The following is a 5,830-nucleotide window of genomic DNA, read 5'->3' as shown; positions in this document are numbered from 1 at the left end:
GATTGTAAGTGTCTTCTCAAATTTCTTTTGACTAATGACATGATTAGCAGTAAATAAAGACTTTGTTTATGAGAATAAGCCCCCAGTCTATCTTTACAAAGAGATGGAAGAGATTTTCCAAAGATGTGGTTCTTTCTCTACTTTGTCTGCCCATTGACATCATCTCAGAGTTTTAAAAAATACTGATGCCTGGATCTAACTCCAGAGATCATTTTCAAATCAGCCTGGGGTGCAGCCTTAACAAAGGAGTTTGTGAAAGCTCTTAATTCATTCCAATGTGTGGTCAGGACGGAGAAGCCCTGGTGCAGAAGCAGAGAACTACATGTACGAAGTAGCCTTCGTGCTGTACAGGCTTGGGTACAACAGAGGCTCTTTTGGGCCTTGACTTTTTTGCCCTACATTTTGTCATTTATTTTTGCAGAGCTCTAAATCCTGTTGCTCCTTGAAGGCAATAGACCTGAAGAAGAATGATTAAAAGAATGATCAGTGCATAGCACTTATTAAAAAAAAAACACACACACAGAAAAATCTAAACTTGGATTTTAATGTAACTATTCCCTTAGCTGTGCAAGTAATAACAGCTTTAGGGAGATTGGACAAAACTCTGCACTGATAGCTTTAACTTATTAATGTGGAAGTTATTTCCTTAAATTCCCCAGTGGTGATTTTTAAAGCACTTCTTTCATTCACTTTACCAGAGGCTGGTCTTATTTAATCCAAGGTTATGGTGCTTTTCACATTTTATTCAAAAAAGGACTTTTCCCCTCCCTTTCTCTAATTATATTCTCTTCACTAAACATGTGAAGGTATGTCCAGCCCACCAATTTCTACAAGTAATGAAACATTTTTCAACTTCAATAGGGCCATGTTTTTATAACTGGTTATTTTTTTTTTTTGCTGTGTTTTAATTTTTAGTTAATATTATGGACCAAAGGGACCAGAGAGAGAGAAAAAAACATTATGTTTCAATTTATATAGGATCATTACACTATTTGGTTCCAAATGTGAGTAAAGAAGACATTGAAAAGCACATAAAGGCTCAATATCTTGAACTACTTAAAGATGTGGTAGCCTCAATTAGTAAGTTGTCTAAATTATACACTGATTTAAAGGAAATGCAGTCAGACATTCAAAACCATGCTACCACTAACTAAAATAAATAGATTCAGCAATTTTAGGTAATATTTACAAGTATGATTCTTGCACAGTCATTATACAAACATTAGTACATATAATCCTCACATGAATTCTATGAGGTAGCACTCATGTACCCATTTTATAAGTGAAAACTGAAGAACAGAGAAGTTAATAATATGCTCAAGTTGTCATGGATACAAAGTTAGAGATTCTTTTCTTTTCTTTTCTTTTTTTAGAGGTTGTAGCTATAGGGCGTGTGTACTTGCCAGAAAAAGAGAGAGAGACAGAGAGACAGAAAGCAAGAAATCATCCCCCAGGGGGATGGCCATGCTGCAATCCCTTCTCCTCCATTCTCCTCTTGGGATCTTGGGCATGCACACACATGTGCCTGGCGTAAATTTAAGCCTCCGGGTCTGGGACTAAAACCGTGGTCACCTCCTTGGGAGTCCAGCATCATAGCCATTACACCAAATGCTGGTCCCACAAAGTTAGAATGTCTACTGGCACAATCTGGCTACAAAGTTTATATCTTTTCTCTTTTTTTTCCTTTTTATTTATTTTTTTGAGAGATTTTTGCTATAGGGTGTGTGTGCTCACCAGAAAGACAGAGAAAAAAGACAGAAAATGAGAAATAACCCCCCAGGGGGGATGAGCATATTGCAATTCCTTCCCCTCCATTTTCCTTTTAGGATTGTGGGCACACGGGCACAAACACCCAGTGTGACTTTTGAGCCTCTGGGTCTGGGACTTGAATTGCCATTGGCCCTGTGAGAGCTCAGTGTAACCAGCAATGTAACTATTATGCCATCTGCTGGTCCTCAGAGTTTGTAGCTTAACCACTCTTATTGTTTATTTTTTTAGTCTAATTTTTTTATTTTTTAGAAAAAGACATTCATTTTGTAAAAATCTGCCAAATGCTATACTAATGGAATAAATAAATACAATTTTTTAAAGTTAAATGTTTATAGTCATATTCATAAAAAAGACTGAATTAGAAGATATTAAATAATGTTGATACACACTAGGAAGGAATTTAGGCAAGGAAAGGCACATCATTTTACCAGAAGAAATAAAAGACCATAGTTGGAGGTTAATGGACAGTTGAGCCTTTAGATCTTGTGGTAGTTTTCCCAGCTCTGGAGACTCATTATGGCCGAACCTTCCTTATGGTACTTAACTGGAAAGGACAAAGAGTAGTTGGGGAATTTTATTCTGAGATCCTAAGGTAAAGGAAAAAACTAAACAAAACAAACAAACAAACAAACAAAAAACACTCTTAATAAACCTGGTGTCTGAACAGGGAAGGTATAAAAATTCTAAATGGTTTGATGGTATTAAAACTTCTATCAGTTTTTTAAAAAATAAAGTCATATGATTAACCATCTTATTTGACTGAACTGGAATTCTCAAGTTAAAATTTCAAGTAAACACTACATTTTCACTTCTTTTCTTATAGGCAGACACAGTATAGATACAAACAGCTGCCATATTTCCCTTCAGACAAACCCATGTGCCAAAGTTTAGGGAAAGGGATCTCAGTTAATTTCCCGATTCTATGGAGCTTAAGTCTTCAATACTGTTAGCTGATGGCTAGCTACAAAAGCAGAGTGAACATGAACTTTAGATAATAAGAGGTTTCCCAGAGAGACTAGAGATTCTTCCTGAGACAGAACAGTTATTCAACTTTTACTGGGAAGTCTACCAGACATTAGCAAAACTTGCTTAAGATCAACTTCCTACTGCCAATTTTCTTTCACAAATTTGTGCCAGTTATCTTCATTTGTTTCTGTCTAGACTCTGAACCAAGATTAGTTTGTTTTAAATATGGAATCACTAGAGTAAACCACGTAAATTTTAGTGGATTGTGTACTCAGTGGTGTGTGTGTGTGTGTATTATGTAAATAAGATGGATTTTCAGGATAAAATGGTATATCCACCAAAAAATAAAAATTAAATTAAAAACAATTAGTAGGAAAACAAAAACGTGTATCAAATTTAAAAATAATGTGACCAGCAGATGGCGTAATGGCTGTCATTGGACTTCCCATGTAGTCCACTGCAGTTTGAGTCCTGGACCTGGAAGCTTGAACCTCATGCTGGGCACATGTGTGAGTGTACCCAAGATCCTGAGAAGGGAATGGAGGAGAAGGGATTACAGCATGGCCATCCTCCCTGGGGGATGACTTCTTGCTCTCTGTCTCTCCAGTAAGCACACGTGCCCTATAGCAAAAATCTCTCTCTCTAAAAAAAGTAAAAATGGCAACTGTCAAGTAGGGAGCTTTTCACTCAGGCCAGGCCATATGCCTTCATTAAGGTGTACTTTTTCCAGTTGGTGTGGGCAGCCCAAATGAAAAGAGCAGAAACCATGACCTGTCACCTGTAAGGGAACTGAGACTCAGGTCAGGCAGAAGGAACATCCAAATTCACTGGTTACATCGTCAGGGAGCTCCAGTTTCTGGTGAAGTAGTTCAATTCCAGCAACGTAACAACTGACTGAGCCCAATGTACACAGACCTACCAGGAGATGGAGAATGCCTGTGGCAATGGTGGGATACAAGCTTCGGCAGATGTAGGTACAAAGTCCAGTCAAAGCTCCAAAGCACATCAAACCTAGGCTGACAAAAGGTAACAGGAACTGGCAACACCAAAGATAGGTCCGAAGTACATCAATTCCACTATTGTGGTTTCTGGAATCAACAAATTTGCCCATGAACTGCCCATTTTGTGTGAAACTCATGCATTCTGTAACATCAAATGACTCTGTCCTTTCTGGGGGGCTATACCAATGTGTGTTTTGGGGTATGGTGATACACCATCACCATAATCCCACTAAGCTGTTCTATCGTGCATCGTTACATGTTTTCCTCTGCCTCATCACTAATGAAGTCTTCCCAGAGACTTTTGTTCAAATCATTGGACTTTTCTTTAACAGGACTTCGATATTCATACCAGAAGTCTGTACTAATAGAAGCTGCCACGCAGATGGCAGAAATGAGGCTATGTACACAAGCAATTACAAATGCTGTAGGAAAATGAAGCTCCATTCTGGCATTCAGACTGTTCGCCCATCCTCTTGCTCCACCAGCTTCACCGTCTAACTCAGACCACAGCAGCCTGCTCTTCCTGCACCTCCTCTGATCACACTTTCCTGCAGAGCCTGACCCCTCCATAACTCCTGCTCCTCCGCCTCCGCCTCTCCCTCACCACTCTTACACTTTACATTAAAGTACACACTGCACAGATGCTGTCACATAGAGACTCAGCCGAGGGGGTTATTGGTTTAAAATACATTATATATTATAAAGAAACTCAAATAATCGGAGCCACAAAGGATTGCAGCATGATCACACTCCACTGGGAGGTGCGTTTGCCCTCTTTCTCTCTCTGGTCCGTGTACAAGCCCACTGGCTGACAATTAAAAAAAAAAGGTAATACACTGCATATTTGACTAAAGTTTAAAATAATAGAATAGAAGTGTCATAGAGGAATATCAGCTGCCAGCATAATCTGAGTCCTAAATGAGGGCAATATCTTGAAGTTGTCACCACCTGAAATCTTGTCTTCAATTTACAGAGATGATCAGTCAACTGTAAGAGGGCTCGGAGTTGCTTAAGCAATCGGGGACTGATTTATTAAATAAAGTTCCATACTGACAATGAATTTATTGTATTTTAAGAGCTGTATTTATCTTTTCATAGATTACAGTATTCATGTCTGCTGATTAGGGAATATTCCCTATTTCTTGGAAACTAAATCCAGCTTCTGAAATTTCTTGTTGAACATGAACTCAGTACAAGGGAAATTTAATAATACTTTACAAAATGAGGACCTTTTCTTCATATAACACAAACCACTTTCATTGTAGAAGACTAGAATATACAAAACTATACCTCACAAAAAACTACCATCTGAAACATATTTTAAAGTGCTTTCAGCTGTGCTAAAAAGTAGGTGAAATTGTATATTAAAAAATAAGTTAATTTTTACTTGATACTCATTAGAAACAGTTTAAAATAGATTATTCACATATAGCTATAAAATTATGTGATTTTTCTGGCAGTAAGAGTGATTTGAAAAGTAATACATGAGCTGGCTTTATGGCCTAGTAGATCCCACATGGCTGACCACATTTTGAATCCTGACTCCAGCGGCTTAAAGAAACATGGTTTGAACCTGTGCCTACCTACCCCAAATTCCAACAGAAAAGAGATGGACAAGAGAGGATTGCAGCTCAATGATTTTGCTCCTTTGGGAGGTGCTTTCTCCCCCTTTGTCTGATGAGCACATATGCTCTCTGGCAATTAAAAACAAAAGTAACACATGCTTATTTAAAAATAAATAAATAGAGAGGAGCTGGCTCCATAGCACAGCAGTAAAGTTCTGTGCAGAAGAACCTGCGCTAGGGAACTGGTCTCTGATTTTGACTGGCAATGGTTTATGGTTGGCTGCATCAGCTTGAAAAACACCTCAGCCATGTAAATGCATGCCCAGGACTCTGATGGGTTGGAGAACTGAAGGAAAAACAATAGCATTGTGACCATGTCCCTTTGGGAGTTGCTTTTGTTCTCTCTCAATCCCTCTTTCTTACACATTCATTAAAAATAAAAGCGCATATTTTAGAGAAATTTTAGAAATATAAACTAACAATTTGATTGTATATAATTTTTTTGAGAGGATTTTTTTTTTTTTTTTT

General features: G+C 38.0%; 1 pseudogene; it reads right to left on the bottom strand.

The window, feature by feature from the left end:
* Positions 1 to 3,423: 3,423 nt before the first annotated feature.
* Positions 3,424 to 4,193, bottom strand: LOC102467848 (claudin domain-containing protein 1 pseudogene; annotated as a pseudogene).
* Positions 4,194 to 5,830: the final 1,637 nt, after the last annotated feature.

The sequence above is a fragment of the Tupaia chinensis genome, unplaced genomic scaffold (assembly GCF_000334495.1).
Source record: "Tupaia chinensis unplaced genomic scaffold, TupChi_1.0 Scaffold139341_1, whole genome shotgun sequence".
Classification (NCBI taxonomy): Eukaryota; Metazoa; Chordata; class Mammalia; order Scandentia; family Tupaiidae; genus Tupaia; species Tupaia belangeri.
The sequence above is the reverse complement of the archived record's forward strand: the minus strand, read 5'-3'. Positions and strand labels throughout refer to the sequence as shown.